The 19,255-nt window shown below is 38.0% G+C and overlaps 1 pseudogene; it reads right to left on the bottom strand.

Moving 5' to 3' along the window:
- Positions 1–13,434: 13,434 nt before the first annotated feature.
- LOC110590544 lies at positions 13,435–15,049 on the bottom strand (annotated as a pseudogene).
- Between the last annotated feature and the right edge of the window lie 4,206 nt (positions 15,050–19,255).

Here is a 19,255-nt window from a genome sequence, read left to right as displayed (position 1 = left end):
TTTTTCCATATTGCTGCAATGAAAATATGGATGTTTGTTATACTTTTAGACATTTATTGAGGCATAACTTAATTTACATACCATAAAATTCATGCACTTTAATGGTATAATTTTTAGTAACTTTATAGAGTTATACAACCATCAATACATTCTAGTTTTAGAACATTCTATATACCCCCAAATTTTCTTATGCCAATTTTCAGTTCTGCTGCCATCCCCCACCTTGGTAACTCCTTTCTGCTTTCTATCACTAGATCTTCCTTTTCTGGAAATTTCATAAAGATGGAACCATAAAATATGTAATCCTATGCATTTGAATTCTTTAATTTGGTATTTTTGAGGTTCATCCACATGGTAGCATGATCAGTAGTCTCCTTTTTTTTGACTCAAGGGTACATTCTAAACATAAAGGTAATAATTACCACGAACAGGATATTTTTGTCAATTTATTTTCAAAACATTGCATATGTATTACATTAGGATTTATTTTTTATGAATACATAATATTTTAGAAAATATTTTAAGGGGATTTTGAAATATAACTAAGTCATGTTTAATAAGGAGAATTATAGGTAACATATATTTATGGCATACTCACTCTGCTATAAACACGGGATTACATAGATATTTAAGACATATCTACTTCCTTGAAGCTGAATCTATGGTAAAACACATGTGCTAATTCTTGTGCACACCATTTCATATTCATTTATTTATTGCTGTGTAACAAAACACTATGTGTTAGTAGTTCAAAGCAGGGTTCACAAATTACTAGCCGATGGGCCAAATCTGATCCAAGGCCTATTTTTTGTATGACCTATGAGCTAAGAATCATCTTTACATTTTAAAATAATTGTTTAAAAAAAAACAAAAACAAAGAAGAATATGTGACAGAGACTGTATGTTCCTTGCAAAGACTAAAATATGGCCCTTTACAGAAAAAAAAGTTTTGTTCCCTGCTTTAAACAAAAACGGCTGTTACCTCTAAAGATTCTGTGGGTTGACTCATTCTGGATAGATGGTTCTTGAGTCTTTCATGTGCTGGTAGGCAGTTCCTGACTGGGGCTACAACCATTGAGCTTGACTGATTGTTCTTTCACATGGCTGGCAGATGATGTTTGCTGTGGCCTGGAAACTCAGCTGGGAATGTTTACAGGAAATCTATGCTTGGCCTTTCTATGTGGCTTGCACCTCATATAGCATGGTATCCAGAGCATCCCAATGGTAAACATTCTAAGAGATCTATGCAGAAGCTGTGAGGTTTTTTGGAAAGTCATGGAGTATAATTCTTCTGCAATCTATTGAATATACAGCATCAGCTTAGATTCAATGTAGGTGGGGTCCAGCACTCTAGGGAGTGAATACTGGAGACGTGGTTCCGTGCAGGGGGGCAGAGGAGGGGGTGGTCTTTGCAGACTAAATTCCACAGTCTACTCTGGATTCTTTTTTTTTTTTTTAATTTTTTGTTGTTATGTTAATCACCATACATTACATCATTAGTTTTTGATGTAGTGTTCCATGATTCATTGTTTGTGCATAACACCGAGTGCTCCATGCAGAACGTGCCCTCTTTAATACCCATCACCAGGCTAACCCATCTTCCCACCCCCCTCCCCTCTAGAACCCTCAGTTTGTTTTTCAGAGTCCATTGTCTCTCATGGTTCATCTCCACCTCCGATTTCCCCTCCTTCATTCTTCCCCTCCTGCTATCTTCTTTTTTTTTTTTCCTTAACATATACTGCATTATTTGTTTCAGAGGTACAGATCTGTGATTCAACAGTCTTGCACAATTCACAGCACTCACCATAGCACATACCCTCCCCAATGTCTATCACCCAGCCAGTCCATCCCTCCCACCCCACCCCCCACTCTGGCAACCCTCAGTTTGTTTCCTGTTTAAGAATTCCTCATATCAGTGAGGTCTTATATGTCTTACTCTGATTGACTTATTTTGCTCAGCATAACACCCTACAGTTCTATCCACGCCGTTGCAAATGGCAAGATCTCATTCCTTTTGATGGCTGCATAATATTCCATTGTGTGTGTGTGTGTGTGTGTGTGTGTGTGTCTATATATATATATATATGCCACATCTTCTTTATCCATTCATCTGTTGGAGGACATCTTGGCTCTTTCTGTAGTTTGGCTATTGTGGACATTGCTGCTATAAATATCGGGGTGCATGTACCCCTTCGGATCACTACATTTGTATCTTTGGGGTAAATACCCAGTAGTGCAATTGCTGGGTCGTATGGTAGCTCTATTTTCAACTTTTTGAGGAACCTCCACACGGTTTTCCAGAGTGGTTGCACCAGCTTGCTTTCCCACCAACAGTGTGGGAGGGTTCCCATTTCTCTGTATCCTTGCCAACATCTGTCATTTCCTGACTTGTTAATTTTAGACATTCTCTGGTGTGAGGTGGTATCTCATTGAGGTTTTGATTTGGATTTCCCTGATGCCGAGCGATGTTGAGCACTTTTTCATGTGTCTGTTAGCCATTTGGATGTCTTCTTTGGAAAAAATGTCTGTTCATGTCTTCTGCCCATTTCTTGATTGGATCATTTGTTCTTTGGCTGTTGAGTTTGATAAGTTCTTTATAGATTTTGGATACTAGCCCTTTATCTGATATGTCATTTGCAAATATTTTCTCCCATTCTGTCGGTTGTCTTTTGGTTTTGTTGACTGTTTCTTTGCTGTGCAAAAGCTTTTTATCTTGATGAAGTCCCAATAGTTCATTTTTGCCCTTGCTTCCCTTCCTATGGCAATGTTTCTAGGAAGAAGTTGCCTCGGCTGAGGTGGAAGAGGTTGCTGCCTGTGTTCTCCTTTAGGATTTTGATGGACTCCTGTCTCACGTTTAGGTCTTTCAACCATCTGGAGTCTATTTTTGTGTGTGGTGGAAGGAAATGGTCCAGTTTCATTCTTCTGCATGTGGCTGTCCAATTTTCCCAACACCATTTGTTGAAGAGACTGTCTTTTTTCCATTGGACATTCTTTCCTGCTTTGTCAAAGATGAGTTGACCATAGAGTTGAGGGTCCATTTCTGGGCTCTCTATTCTGTTCCGTTGATCTATGTGCCTGTTTTTGTGCCAGTACTATACTGTCTTGATGATGATAGCTTTGTAATAGAGCTTGAAGTCCGGAATTGTGATGCCACCAGCTTTTCTTTTCTTTTTCAACATTCCTCTGGCTATGTGGGGTCTTTTCTGGTTCCATACAAATTTTAGGATTATTTGTTCCATTTCTTTGAAAAAAGTGGATGGTATTTTGATGGGGATTGCATTGAATGTGTAGATTGCTCTAGGTAGCATTGACATCTTCACAATATTTGTTCTTCCAATCCATGAGCATGGCACGTTTTTCCATTTCTTGGTGTCTTCCTCAATTTCTTTCATGAGTATTTTATAGTTTTCTGTGTACAGATCCTTTGCCTCTTTGGTTAGATTTATTCCTAGGTATCTTATGGTTTTGGGTGCAATTGTAAATGGGATCGACTCCTTAATTTCTCTTTCTTCTGTCTTGTTGTTGGTGTATAGGAATGCCACTGATTTCTGTGCATTGATTTTATATCCTTCCACTTTACTGAATTCCTGTATGAGTTCTAGCAGTTTTGGGGTGGAGTCTTCTGGGTTTTCCACATAAAGTATCATATCATCTGCAAAGAATGAGAGTTTGACTTCTTCTTTGCCAATTTGGATGCCTGTGATTTCTTTTTGTTGTCTGATTGCTGTGGCTAGGACTTCTAATGCTATGTTGAATAGCAGTGGTGATAGTGGACATCCCTGCCACGTTCCTGACCTCAGGGGGAAACCTCTCAGTTTTTCTCTATTGAGAATGATACTTGCTGTAGGTTTTTCATAGATGGCTTTTGTGATATTGAGGTATGTACCCTCTATGCCTATACTCTGAAGAGTTTTGATCAAGAAAGGATGCTGTACTTTGTCAAATGCTTTTTCTGAATCTATTGAGAGGATCATATGATTCTTGTTCTTTCTTTGTTAATGTATTGTTTCACGTTGATTCATTTGCGGGTGTTTAACCAACCTTGCAGCCCAGGGATAAACCCCACTTGGTCGTGGTGAATAATCCTTTTAATGTACTGTTGGATCCTATTGGCTAGTATTTTGGTGAGAATTTTTGCATCCATGTTCATCAAGGATATTGGTCTGTAATTCTCCTTTTTGATGGGGTCTTTGTCTGGTTTTGGGATCAAGGTAATGGTGGCCTCATAAAACGAGTTTGGAAGTTTTCCTTCCATTTCTATTTTTTGGAACAGTTTCAGAAGAATAGGTATTTATTCTTCTTGAAATGTTTGGTAGAATTCCCCTGGGAAGCCATCTGGCCCTGTGCTTTTGTTTTTTGGGAGATTTTTGATGACTGCTTCAATTTCCTTAGTGGTTATAGGTCTGTTCAGGTTTTCTATTTCATCCTGGTTCAGTTTTGGTAGTTGATACATCTCTAGGAATGCATCCATTTCTTCCAGGTTATCTAATTTGCTGGCATAGAGTTGCTCATAATATGTTCTTATCATTGTTTGTATTTCTTTGGTGTTGGTTGTGATCTCTCCTCTTTCATTCATGATTTTGTTGATTAGGGTCATTTCTCTTCTCTTTTTGATAAGTCTGGCCAGGGGTTTATCAATCTTGTTAATTCTTTCAAAGAACCAGTTCCTAGTTTTGTTGACCTGTTCTACTGTTCTTTTAGTTTCTATTTCATTGATTTCTGCTCTGATCTTTATTATTTCTCTTCTCCTGCTGGGTTTAGGCTTTATTTGCTGTTCTTTCTCCAGCTCCTTTAGGTGTAGGGTTAGGTTGTGTATTTGATACTTTTCTTGTTTCTTGAGGAAGGCTTGTATTGCTATATACTTTCCTCTTAGAACTGCCTTTGCTGCATCCCAAAGATTTTGAACAGTTGTGTTTTCATTTTCATTTGTTTCCATGAATTTTTTTAGTTCTTTAATTTTCTGTTTGACCCATTCATTCGTTAGTAGGATGCTCTTTAGCCTCCATGCATTTGAGTTCTTTCTGACTTTCCTCTTGTGATTGAGTTCTAGTTTCAAAGCATTGTGGTCTGAAAATAGGCAGGGAATGATCCCAATCTTTTGGTACTGGTTGAGACCTGATTTGTGAGCTAGGATGTGATGTATTCTGGAGAATGTTCCATGGGCACTAGAGAAGAATGTGTATTCCATTGCTTTGGGATGGAATGTTCTGAATATGTCTGTGAAGTCCATTTGGTCCAGTGTGTCCTTTAAAGTCTTTATTTCCTTGTTGATCTTTTGCTTAGACGATCTGTCCATTTCAGTGAGGGGGGTGTTAAAGTCCCCCACTATTATTGTATTGTTGTCAATATGTTTCTTTGCTTTTCTTATTAATTGCCTTATATAATTGGCTGCTCCCATGTTAGCGGCATAGATATTTACAATTGTTAGATCTTCTTGTTGGATAGACCCTTTAAGTAGGATATAGTGTCCTTCTTCATCTCTTAGTACAGTCTTTGGTTTAAAATCTAATTTGTCTGATAGAAGGATTGCCACCTCAGCTTTCTTTTGGTGTCCTTTAGCATGGTAAATGGTTTTCCACCCCCTCACTTTCAATCTGGGGGTGTCTTTGGGTCTAAAATGAGTCTCTTGCAGACGGCATATCGATGGGTCTTGTTTTTTAATCCAATCTGATAGCCTGTGTCTTTTGATTGGGGCATTTAGCCCATTTACATTCAGGGTAACTATTGAAAGATAGGAATTTTGTGCCATTGTATTGCCTGTAAGGTGACTGTTACTGTATATTGTCTGTGTTCCTTTCTGGCCTATGTTGCTTTTAGGCTCTCTCTTTGCTTAGAGGACCCCTTTCAATATTTTTTGTAGGTCTGGTTTGGTGTTTGCAAATTCCTTTATTTTTTGTTTGTCCTGGAAGTCTTTTGATCTCTCCATTTTCAATGACAGCCTAGCTGGATGTAGTATTCTTGGCTGCATATTTTTCTCATTTAGTGCTCTGAATATATCATGCCAGTTCTTTCTGACCTGCCATGTCTCTGTGGATAGGTCTGTTGCCAGTCTAATTTTCTACCATTGTAGGTTACATAGCTCTTCTCCCTAGCTGCTTCCAGGATTTTCTCTTTGTCTCTGAGACTCATAAGTTTCACTATTACATGTCAGGGTGTTGACCTATTTTTATTGATTTTGAGGTGGTTTTCTCTGCCTCCTGGATTTTGATGCCTATTTCCTTCCCCAAATTAGGGACGTTCTCTGCTATAATTTGCTCCAGTATACCTTCTTCCCCTCTCTCTCTTTCTTCTTCTTCTGGGATCCCAATTATTCTAATATTGTTTCATCTTATGGTATCGCTTATCTCTCGAATTCTACCCTTGTGATCCAGTAGTTGTTTATCTCTCTTTTTCTCAGCTTCTTTATTTTCCATCATTTGGTCTTCTATATCACTGATTCTCTCTTCTGCCTCATTTATCCTAGCAGTTAGTGCTCCCATTTTTTATTGCACCTCATTAATAGCCTTTTTAATTTTGACTTGGTTAGATTTTAGTTCTTTTATTTCTCCAGAAAGGATTTCTCTAATAATGTTCATGCTTTTTTCAAGCCCAGCTAGTATCTTTAAAGTGATGATTCTGAACTCTAGATCTGACATCGTACTAATGTCCGTATTGAGTACATTCCTGGCAGTCAGTACTACCTCTTGTTCTTTTTGTTGAGGTGATTTTTTCCATCTTGTCATTTTGTCCAGAGGAGAATAGATGAATGAGAGAACAGAATACTAACAGGGTAACAACGTCCCCAGAAAATATACTCTACACAAATCAGAAAAGACCTGAAGCCAGGGGAAAAGAAAGGGAAAGAAAGAAAAAAGAAAAAGAAAAAAAAAGAAAAGGAAAAAGATAAAAACAAACAAAAACAGAACAAAACAAAACAAAAAAAACCAGAATATGATCATATATGATCAGGCTGGTGCATAGATTAGTGCCACACACTAGATTTTGGGTGTATTTTGGTCTGTTAGAAGAAAGTGCCTCCCAAAATTTTAAAGGAAGAACAACTTATATATGTACAGAAATAAGGGTTCATATGATAAAGGGATGGAATATGACTGTAAAGATGAAAATTATAAAAAAATTTTATAAAAGGAATTGTTAAGAAGTTGTTTGAAAAATGAAAGAAGAGGATTTAAAAAAAAAAGAAAAAAAAAAGGGAGAGAATATGATCAGGCAGGACACTAGAACAAAGCCATACACTAGAGATTTAGGGTAAAGAGAGAACAACTTATATATATATATGCCAAAAATAAGGGTAACTACTATGAAGGGATAGAATATGACTCTAAAAATGAAAAATAAAAATGTTTTTTAAAAAAGGGATTGATAAGATGTTGGTTGAAAAGGGAAAAAGAAAAATTAAAAAAAAAGGCAGTTAAAAAAAATTAACTTTGAAAGATTAAAGAATCATGGTAAAAAAGCCATGGATTATATGTGCAGTATTCCCCTAGTGCTGGAGTTCTGCCGTTCTCATTGATCGGTAAACTTGGTCTTGGCTGGCTGTTCTTGCTGATCTTCTGGGGGAGGGGCCTGTTGCTGTGGTTCCCAAATGTCTTTGCAGGAGGCGGAATTGCCCCTCCCTTGCCTGTCTGGGCTAGGTAATCTGCTCCGGTTTGCTCTCAGGAGCTTTTGTTCCCTGCAAGCTTCCCATGCAGCTTTGGAGGATGAGAGTGAAAATGGTGGCCTCCCACTCTCCGCCCCCCAGGAGTTGAGAACCCGGGGCCCTGCTCCTCAGTGTGCCCCCAGAGAAAAGCAGTCAATCACTCCCATCTCCCAGGTCTCTGGCCGCACTCCGTGCTCACCCGGCCTGTGACCGAGCATTTCTATCTCTGGCACCCCACTCGGTGTGGAGTCTCCAAACCCAGCAGATACCTGCAGTGCGCTCCTGTGCCGCTACTCCTAGGGGAGGAAGGGGAGTCTCCCCGGATCTGCTGCTTGTTGGGTCCCTGCTGGAGGAGCAGTGGCCCGACTACGCCGCGGATCAGCGTTTATGGCCACCCCGAGCTGAGAGCCCGCTCCTCGGCTCCGTCTCTGCAGCTGGCTTACCCACTCCAATACCTGGGAGCTCTACTGCACTCAGGCACCCCCAGTCTTTCTGTGACCCCGAGGGTCCTGAGACCACACTGTCCCGCGAGGGTTCCACCCCCCACTTAGCCACTGGAGCAATGTCCCTCAGTGGAGCTGACTTCTAGAAGTTCCAATTTTGTGCTCTGCTGCTCTATCACTTGCCAGAATTGGCTGACTGAGGCCCCCTCCCCCGCCATCTATCCTTCTGAATATCGCCTTGGATTCTCTTTTCCGCACGTCCTACCTTCCAAAAAGTGGTCGCTTTTCTGTTCAGAGAGTTGTTGCTATTATTTTCTTCGATCTCCTGTTGAGTTTGTAGGTGACCAGAATGGTTTGATCCCTATCCAGCTGAACTCCTGAGACCAGATGGAATCCAGGTCTCCTATTCCTCCACCATCTTGCTCCGCCTCTCCCTTTACTCTGGATTCTAATGACTCCTTTCCCTCCCAAGTGCAAAATATATGCAGTCCCTCGCAAGACTCCCCAAGTTTTATCTCATTATATTATATTATCACAATCAGGTTTAAAGCCTAGCATTTCATTATCTAAATCAGGTCCAGGTGTGAATGAGACTCCTCAAATAAGGTGCTTCTTAATCTGAAAATCTGTACATCAAAGAGATGTGCCTCCCACACATTCAGCATAGACTGGGAGACATGATAATTATTATAGACATATCCATCTAAAACAGGAAATAGGCACATGAAAGTCATTGTTCTACAGCAATGTGAAATCCAGCTCGGCTCAGGTGATGATTCATCCTGCTTTGGTTGCAGGAAACATATGCTGGTTAAGGCCCAGTTCTGCCCCCTGGGGTTGTTGACTTCTGGTTTTGGCTCTATCCTTTGGGGCTCCAAACTGAATCATTCCTTCTTTTCCATAAGAAATGGCCAAGCTCTCAGCTGAGTAAATTTTACAGCCTGCTTCCTGCTCATAGAAATTTGATGCCTGAGATACCTTTTCATTGTAGCTCTCTCTTTGAGTACAAGTTGGTACAATTATTTTAAAAATTTGTTCATTTTTATGTATCAAGTTATAAATCTGTTCATTTGCTAATTGTGGGCCCACACCCACATTTTTTTTTCTGAAAGGATCCCTTCTCTAGCTCACAACTTTAAAGAATCCTTGTCTAGTAAAGAGTATCTAAAAGGCAAGTCCCTTAGATTCATAGCAGACCTTTTTTCTAGGCAAGAAAATCTAAGTAGGATACCCTTAAGATTTTTTAAAAACATTTTATCTAGCTAAGAGGTTATAGAAGGCATGCCCTTATTATTCTTAGAAGTCATTTTTTTTCCTGGTGGAGAAGGTCTACAAGGAACTACCTTAAATCTTTCTGAAGCCTTAACAAAAGGTTTTACAGATGCTCTCTCAATCTGAAATTTATCCTGAGGCCACATTTTACAAAAAGAGCCCTGATTTGATCTTTGTCCAGATGCCATTTCTTACTTTGAGAAAGTTGTGCTGTCTGGGAAGACTAGGTATGAGAAACAATTCTATATTTTAAACAAGCAAGTCCTTGTTTTTTATATTTCCTTTAAATTCTGATAAAAAATTTGTCTTTTCTGTAGCTGTAATTTCTCTATATTTTTTCATATCCAGCTAAAATAAAATAAACAAGTTGGCATTTTTTCATATTCTTCCAGGAAAAAAGAATCCTGAGCTGTATCAAATATCTCATTAAGTAAATTTTTGATACCCAAACAGTAATGCACCATGGCGAAAATGGTCAGAGCAGTGTATCCAGAATGGAGGCAAAACGGAGTGCATTATCTGTGATTTTTAAAACATACTGAAATGATCTAAAAGTCATTGTTTATATTATCACCTTTGAACAGCAATTCTTAAACAATGTCACTGCGAAAATTCTCTGCTGGTGCAGACCACTCCACTACTCTCTCTTGTGGTTATGTTGGGATATCACTTTCATGGTTATGTTAGGTTATATGGCAAGAGGGTTTTGCAGATGTAATTAAGGTTTCTAATCGAATGAGTTCATCAGAAGTAATATCCTGGTTGGTCCTGACCTAATCATATGAGCTCCTAACAGAGAGTTTAGAGGTTAGAGACAGAAGTCAGAGAGATGCAGTCCTGTTCACCTTGAAAACACACATTTTCAGGTCACAAAGCGCCTATGAGGGCCATGAGACTTCAGCCTTCTTCCCTGACAGAGAGCCAGACATACAGATACTGTGAGATAATAAACAGATATTGTTTTAAGCCACTAAATTTATGGTAATTTGTTATACATCAATAGAAAATTAATCCATTTGGTTTAAATTTTGTTATGCTATGGTTTTCTCTGGGATAATGGTTAGGAATGTTGAATGATGCTAAGTTATAAAATTCATTGCACTGTAACATAATTACCAACCATTTAAGTGTTAAATTTTGAAAGTGGAACAAAAATGCTCTTGGAGATAAATATAACCTCCTTTGGAAATACAGATGATGAAGCAAGTACTTATCCCTGAAGGTTTTTTTTTTTTTTAAGATTTTATTTATTCATTTGACAGAGATAGACACAGCGAGAGAGGGAACACAAGCAGGGGGAGTGGGAGAGGGAGAAGCAGGCCTCCCGCAGAGCGAGGAGCCCAATGCGGGGCTCAATCCCAGGACTCTGAGATCATGACCTGAGCCGAAGGCAGACGCTTAACGACTGAGCCACCCAGGCGCCCCATCCCTGAAGGTTTTGAAGCAAGCTGCATCATGTTGACATTTGAACTAGGCCTTTAAGGATGAGTAACAGCTAGGCTGGCTGACAAAGGAGGAAAGGATATTTGTAGAATGAACAGCATGAGTTGTCCCCCAGAGTGAAAGTCAGATGCTTGGGATTATGGAAGAGAAACAGATTGAGCATTAAGGTGATTTTAATGTATAGTTAAGTTACTGCCAAGAATCTAATTTTAAAGGATACAATATTTTGTTTGAGTTTATGGATAAAAACAATGTTTTAAAAATATGGATACCTACAGAAGAAAAGGGCTGGGAAAAAGTAAAATCTGTTGTGTTTCTGGACTTTATTGATTAATATCACCTAAAGTACCAAGTTGGGACAGGTCAAAGGATCTGGAACCAAAAGTAATAAACTTTTACTAATCTATGATAATAGTCTTCATACAAATAATAATCTCTCCAACTTTAAAGGGCTGCATGTTTTATATAGAAAAATATGCTAAAAAGTTTTATAAGAAATCATGAGATTTATGGTGTATATTGAGATGCTGCTTTATGTTTAAAATACTGTCAATATTAACTATATATATCCTATTTAAACATATAACCCATAATAAAATTATTCCACATTTGAAAATCTCATATCAATTATAAAGAAATGCATTATTTAATCATAATGCATAAGAAAACCAATTCAGATTAAACAGGAAGTTTGAAAATACTTCCATTTCTTATTTCATTGTGTATCATTTTTATGTGGAATCATAAAACAGCAAAAAATGCGGTGACAAAAAATGTAACAAATTCTGGACATGCAACAACAATATTGAGCTACTCAGCTAAAAGTAACAAATTACTGTTTTTTTCCTCTAATTTAACAGTGCTGCGGAGATGAGCCAGGCACTTGTGCAATCAGCATGAGGAAACTGTGAGTTAGCAATAGTTCAACTTCAAGATTAAGTTTTTATAGTAGAGCTACCTAGTGGGGCTTATATGACAAGGCTCATATTTTTTTTTGCCTCTTCATCCCCTTATCTCGATTTTAAATTTGACTGCTTTACTCTTTAACTATGATGGTTTCTTCTTTCTGAGATGAGGAAATTGAGGCTCAGAGAGAACATTATGGAATCACTGACTCTCCTATTTAGAATGGAACACAGAGATATCTGAGTCACAAGAACCCTGGTGTGATATCCTGGTAATGCTGAAGATGTGATTACCTCTTAGAGGCTAAGATACCTTTAGGCTTGATATCTAGAAAGTATTCTCATCTTGAATCAAAAAACATTTGGAGGCACATACTTTAAGTCTTTTGCATAAGACAGACTGTCAGATATGTAAAGATTGCTCTTATCATTGCAGTCCACAATCCACTAGGCTAATTCTTCAGGTAGGCCAATGGTTGAGTAGGAGTTAAAATTCAGGTCTCCTTCTTCCCATACTTTATTTTTTACCCCTACCCCCATGCTGTCTAGGGAACAATCCAGGATATATAAGTAGGAAAGGGCAAGTTGTCATTGCCTTCCATGAAAATCTTACCATAAGAGTTTACTAATATTTTTATATAGTTGAATTTTCAAAAAATGCTCTATAAATGTTTACATCCTGAAATTGCAATAGAAATTATGTGATATTAGAAGTTATGTTAGCTTATACGATTTCCAAAAGGTTAGAATGAAGAACTTTACAACTTATGGAAAGCATCAAAATCAGTTTAGCCAACTTTCTAAGAATATTGGGTGTACCCCACCTAGGAAAGAATGAAAGAATATATTGCTTTTAAACCTGCTTCCTATTTGATAAACTATAACAGCCATGCAGTATGTACAGATTGGCTCATGCATTTTTTTCACTTTACTGTAATGGTCACTTATGAAACAATTTAAAGCTACTAGATAGGAAAATATCATGACTATGCTTTTTTAAACTGTCCAGGGAATATAATAATACTTGCAAAGGCATTTTTAGCCAGAACTTTATGATAATCTTAACAGTTGACAGATGTGATTTGCTCCTATTTTGTCATGGTTATTTTGAATGGGGAAAGATGTGCCATTAGAGGAGAAGTTCTGTCAGCTAATTAGCACATTAGATGTTTTATCAGCCTTGCTGGCTTCCTGCACATAGTATGGTTCAGTATATTCAGGTTTATTTGACATGAAAAAATGGCGGTGCCTTTTACATATGAACCGATATAAGTAAAAATATATATTACAATGTGCTATGGTTTGAACGTATGTATCCCTCCTTCCCCATATTCATGTATTGAAAATCTAATGCCCAATGTAATGGTATTAGGAGGTGTGGGGCCTTTGGGAGGTGTTTAGGTCAGAGCCTGCATGATTGTTATTATGTCCTTATAAAAGAAGTCCCAGAGAGCTAGCTTGTCACTTTTGCCTAAAATACAATGACAAATCTCCGACTGGAAAAAGGCCCTCACCTGACCATGCCGGCACCTTGATTTCAGCCTGTGCCAGCCTCCAGAACTGTGAGAAATAAATTTCTGTGTTTTTTTTTTAACTAAAACAGTTGACAATTTTATTTCCACATTTCACAAGACAAATGAAAATTGATTTTTTTTTTTTAATCTCACTACTCCCCTGCCAAAACTATTCTCTCTTTGATAGGAAGGAGGAACAAGTCTTCCTTGTCCTGCTGTTAAAAAACACCTAGAGTCACACCACCATTATCTCCTGGGGAAGCAGAACAAGTAATATAAAATGGATATAAAAGAGGCTCCCCCCTCTCCTCATCTGTCCCATCTTGAGTCATTCCTTGCTGCGTGGGTACCGTGTGGGCAATAGATCTCATCATTGGGGGCCCCGGCATTCCTGGCATGTGGCCTCCCATAGGCAGACTCATTCCAGGAGCAGGTCCCACTGGCATCATCCCAGGAAGAAGAGGGCCCATCATTGGCATCATGGGAGGGCCCCCCCCATATAGAGCACTGGCATCATACCAGGGCAAGGCAGACCCAGGAGACTGGGGGGTAAGTGGGATCCTTGCCTGTGCAGGAGTAGGAGGTATCTTTCCTTATTGAAATACAGCAGTTGTTTTGTCAGTCAGGCTCTGAGCCTGTTCTTCCATCCATTTCTGAGAGTAGTCTTTCACATTCTCTTTGTGTTTCCCACCACTGCAGTGTTTCTTTTTCACAGATGGACAGTCCTGGGTGAGACATGTGTTGTAGTGGTCACAATAAAACGTAGGCACGTTGCTCTCAAATTTCTGTTTTTAATAAGCTAACCAGTCTGTGATATTTTACAGCCCGAATGAACTAAGACACTGCAAAAGAAATTGTAAATTATGTTCAAGGTAGATTTATATTTCTTTAATTTGTATTTCATTAATTTTAATGTATTTCATATTCCTGTCTACACCTCAAAGTCCAATGTAAATGCCACAAAGTATGGTATGTCTATCAAAAAGGATCAATTGAAGTCTAGAGAATAAATAATACATTCCTATAATTATATGCTATTTTAGCCATTTTCAATAAAGAAAAGGAAAATACCTCGTTATTACACCATATAACATAATAAAGGCATTGTAGAAATAATGTTTCTAAGTAATTTTATATGGAATACTGAAATAGGTTTATAGTAAATCAACAGTTCAATTTTTAGAAATATATAATTTTGCTATGATCTTGTCAGGGAAGAAATTTTAAGAGATTATGAAAAAAAGATCATTTCTAGCTCCATATGTCTCAGTTCCCAGAATTTTATTCTAAACTCTATAGGCAAAAATAAGAACATCTGAACTAGGACTATGAACTGAATATTCTTGTGAATATTTAGTTTTCAAAATAAGCAATCTTAACCTGGGAATATTGGTCTGCTAGAGTTATTTAACAAATTTAAACTAGACAAATGTGGAAAGCTGTGGACTTGGGAGATGATATACACAAAAACCAAAATAATAGAAAAAAATCTTCAATGAGTTTATGCAGCTCAGTAGTCCTTTCCCCCTTTTGTCTCTTCTTTATTGCTTACCTGGTTCCACAAAGTAGCAATTACAGAGATTGCATTCCTCCTCCATCTCTTCCTGGGGTTGACGCATTTCCCCTGCTTAGAAACATTCAGAGGCCTCCTTTTGTCTTAAAGGAGGAAATTTTTACCTGATCTTGCCTATCACAGCCTCTGTCATTAAATGAGACTTTTATATTCACATGCCGTACACCCACAGCTTCATAAATGTCTTAACCAGCTCTGGCTCTTCAAGCATTATAACTAACCCCAAGCTCTGCACCGGTGTTTTGCCTTTCATTTCCCATCTTTACTGTCAGGAATTGTCACTATCCTTTATCTTATGCACTTTACTTTTCTTTTCCAAGTGAAAAATTTTCCCCCCCCAATAATTAAAAAAATATAGGGGTGCTTGGGTGGCTCAGACAGTTAAGCATCTGCCTTCAGCTCAGGTCATGATCCCAGGGTTCTGGGATCGAGCCCCACCTCGGGCTCCCTGCTCAGCAGGGAGCCTGCTTCTACCTCTCCCTCTGCCACTCCCCCTGCTTGTGCCCTCTCTCTCTCTAAAAAATAAATAAAAATCTTAAAAAATATATATTTTCAGGCTTGCGTTGACTAAAAATCAAACAACACATGAATAAAGTTCCCTTAGTTTACCACCTATGCCCCCATCACTACCACCTCATCTCCTTCCTTTAAGAACCAAATAGGTTTTAAGAATTATCATTTTTATTTTTTCAGAATTTCATTGTCTCAGTATATCCCACTCCCACTGAAAGCCACACAATCTAGCTTCCTGCCCATTCTCTGCACTGGTATAGCACTCAATAAATTCATCAATGACCTCTCTGCTGCTTCTCCTGATGGCTATTTATAGTAACATCTCATTCAATATTTCAGAATAACTTAAAACTGATGGCTACCCTCTCTGGAAAACTACCCTCCCTGAGTTTCCATGTTAGGGTTCCCCCTTCCTTTTCCTTCTGAATTTCTATCCATTCCTTCTATTTCTTCTTTGCATTTTATCTTGGCACAGTCCTGGGGTTTTTTAATGTTCTCATTCTTCACTCCCTATTCCCTTGGTGATTTGATCCATATCCAGTGCTCTCACTATGACCTATATGGAGATGAAAGCTGGCCTTGTTATCTTTCTCTTCCAATTCACTCCTTTCATTGTTACTTATCTAAAGAATGGCACCATTCAGTGGCATAAGCCAAAAGCACAGGAACAAGCCTGATACCCTTTTCTCTCTCTTGTCACCTTTTATTCAGGGCTTTAACAAATCCTGCCAAAATTTCCTTTTAAATATTATTGAACTTGACCCTTTTTTCTCCATCTCTACCATAATCACTACCACCCTTATCCAAGCTATCATGATCTTTTGCTTGTATGATGCCATCATGTCCTATCTATCATTATTCACTCAGCCTTTCTTCAATTAGTTCTTTTTTTTTTTTAAGATTCATTTATTTATTTTAGAGAGTGTGTGCAAGCTGGGGGAGGAGCAAAGGGAGAGGGAGAGAATCTCAAGCAGACTCCCCACTGAGAGTAGAGCCTGCTGTGCGGCTCGATCTCAGGACCCTTACATCATGACCTGAGCCGAAATCAAGTCAGAAGCTCAACTGGCTGCACCAACTAGGCACCCCTTCAATCAGTTCTTTATATTGCAAACGTTAATTTGATTATGTTGCCATGCTCCCCTCCACACACTTAAAATCTTTTGATAAAATCTCATTGTTCTTTGGATAAAGAATATCTCTTTTAGATGACTTCTAAGGCCCTACATGGTTTCTAACAACCAAAGAAACTCTTTAGTTTCTTTGCGCCATTCACAATGCACTCTTCAATCCTTTGTATCCGATATACTTTCCCAAAATACCTCTTTATTTATTTTTAATTCTCAAATTGCAATTCAAGCATTGCTTTCTCAATGTAGCCTTTTCTTTCTCCGTAACAGTCATCCCACGATGGTCTTTTAGGATCCCGATAACTCTTGTTTTTAGCACTTCCTCCAGTTAGAACTTTGCATTTTTATCAGTTATTATAAAAATATCTACCTTTGCTAGGCAACTATTAGTTCCACCAGGAAAGACATTAAGATTTCTGTTCTTTATTATTACATAATTAATGTTCAAGAAATAATGTATTATATGACTTAATGAATGCCTCCTATATTAGTATCCAACTCCTTTTTGGAGACTTTATAACTCTTGGCTCCATCCCACTTTTATAATTCTGCTTTTGACTCTTTGGTACTGGCATTTGCTTCTTCTCTCTCATTCTTGACTCTTAAGTATCCTTCTAAGGACTTGATTGGATTTGCCCTCTGCCACTCTATTCTGAGAAATTGTAGACTAGATAGTGCACCTAGTCTACCATAATTCTAGAATTTGGACAGAGCCTTGTAGTTACTTAAAGTTGCCATTCTCCTTTTCCCTTAGGAAAATCTTGCATTCATGCCTTTTACGCAGTTTACTTCAAATCTAGGACATTTGCTCAATAAGATTTTTGAATGTATTGTTTGCCTCATTATTTACAGCCTTCTTCTTTCCATTTAATTATAGCTACTCCTCAGTCTCTTTGGTCCTTTGAATTTCCTTTATTTCTTATCCTTCTGATAACTCATCTATAGTTACAGCTTTGTTTTTAGCAGCTTTATTAAGATATAATTCACATACCCATATAACTCACTATTTAAAGTGTACAATTCAATAGTTTTTAGCATAAACACAGGGTGCATGTCTATTACCACAATCATTTTTATAAAATTTTCATTACCTGAAAAATAAACCATGCACTCCCCAACCATCACCCTTCAATCTCCTAACTCTTTCCTGCAGCTCTAGGAGACCACTAATCTACTTTCTGTTTCTATAGATTTGCCTATTCTGGACATTTCTTTTAATTGGGATCACACAATATGTAGTTCTTTTTGACTGGCTTTTTAGTCATGATTTTAAACTACATCGCCATGTAATTTCTCAATAATTTATCTCTAGACATAACTCCTCTTCTGAATTCCAGTAATGAATTGACAAATGTGTGGTCTATATAAATCATTCTTGCCGCAGCATAACATACCTAAAGTAGAATTGGCAACTTGACTTTTCAGCTAGCTTGCCTGCCTTTATTCCTTATTTCTGTCAAGGCACATGACATCACAGGCGTGTTCTCTCCCCAACCTCATGCTTGCTATAGCACCATCTATTCAGCATAAAGCATATAGGTGTTTGTAAAGTGCTTTTTGAATGAATGAGTGATTTGATAGATGCATCAGTTACTTTCTGTTCAGTCTCATAACAGTTGGCCAGGCCTTCATTTCCTCAGGCGTGCTTCCAAGGGTCTTTCTACCCCAATAAGACTTTGATTTGTTATTCTTAATATATCACCCTCCCATTCCTATTTAGCATATAGTTATTGAGTTTTTGCTGGGAAAGCAGACTCATGCAATTCAAAGAATATAAGATTTAATGTTATAGGGTCTGGATCTAAGTCCTAATTTAATTACTTTCCTGCTGTGTGATTATGGGTAGGGTACTTTGGCCTTTTTTTGGATTCAAGTTCCTTATTTGTAAACTGGGAGAGGTGACATTAGTATTGCCTGTCCCACAGGAGATCGAAACATTTGCAGTACCTGCCATAGTACCTATTATATTGCAGGTACTCACAAATATTGGTGGCAAAAGATATTCGAATGTGTTTGTGTGTTATAAAATACTCTCTAATTTACAAGTATTAATTTATTAATTAACCCTGTTTCAAGCTCTGAGAAACAAATAAAAGGTCTAAACCATTTTCTGGGAGCAAGAAATTTTGTAACCCGTTGGCTTAATACAAAGTTTGATGATACACTTTCATTAAAATGCAGTGGTTTGATGAGGAAACAATTCAGTGTTTCAAATGTTGGAGTATGTTTTTCAATGAGTTTTGAAAAGATTGGTTCATTACTTGTGTTTGTACAGCTTGGGTTCAGAAGCTAGGCTACTCTTACCAAGGCTGATCCTATAAACTGAGAGGACTTAGAGCCTTCTCTTAGGGCTACGTAAGGCATCAGGACCTGCCTTTGGTCTGCATTGCTGCTCTTGTCCCTGCTGAGACCTTCTGGCAACTGAGTTGTTTCTTCTTTGCAAAAGCAGCCAGGATCCTTGGGCACTTGCAGATTGCTAGAATCATTCTCTCCCCACAAGCTCCCTTGTCAGCAGTGGAAACTATAACCCATAGGGAATAATGAGCAACAGTAATTCTCTTGGACTAGATCCCTTCCTTTTCCCTAAAAGCTATGGAAGAGGATTATGAATCTATGCTAACTGTGCAAAGAATCACTCATTTTGAGATAAAGAATTGTTCTGGAAGTAAGAATTTAGTTTTAATCTTTCTAACAGATTCTCAGTTACTTAAATTATTGAAATATTCTTGGGCTCCCTTTAATATGGCTCTATAATCTGGTCTTCATATATTCTTATAATTTATTTGCCACTTTATTTTGATGTTAACCACATGATCCATGAAAAAT

The sequence above is a fragment of the Neomonachus schauinslandi genome, chromosome 9 (genome assembly GCF_002201575.2).
Source record: "Neomonachus schauinslandi chromosome 9, ASM220157v2, whole genome shotgun sequence".
NCBI classification, from domain to species: Eukaryota; Metazoa; Chordata; class Mammalia; order Carnivora; family Phocidae; genus Neomonachus; species Neomonachus schauinslandi.
This window is presented reverse-complemented; position numbering and strand designations above follow the sequence as displayed.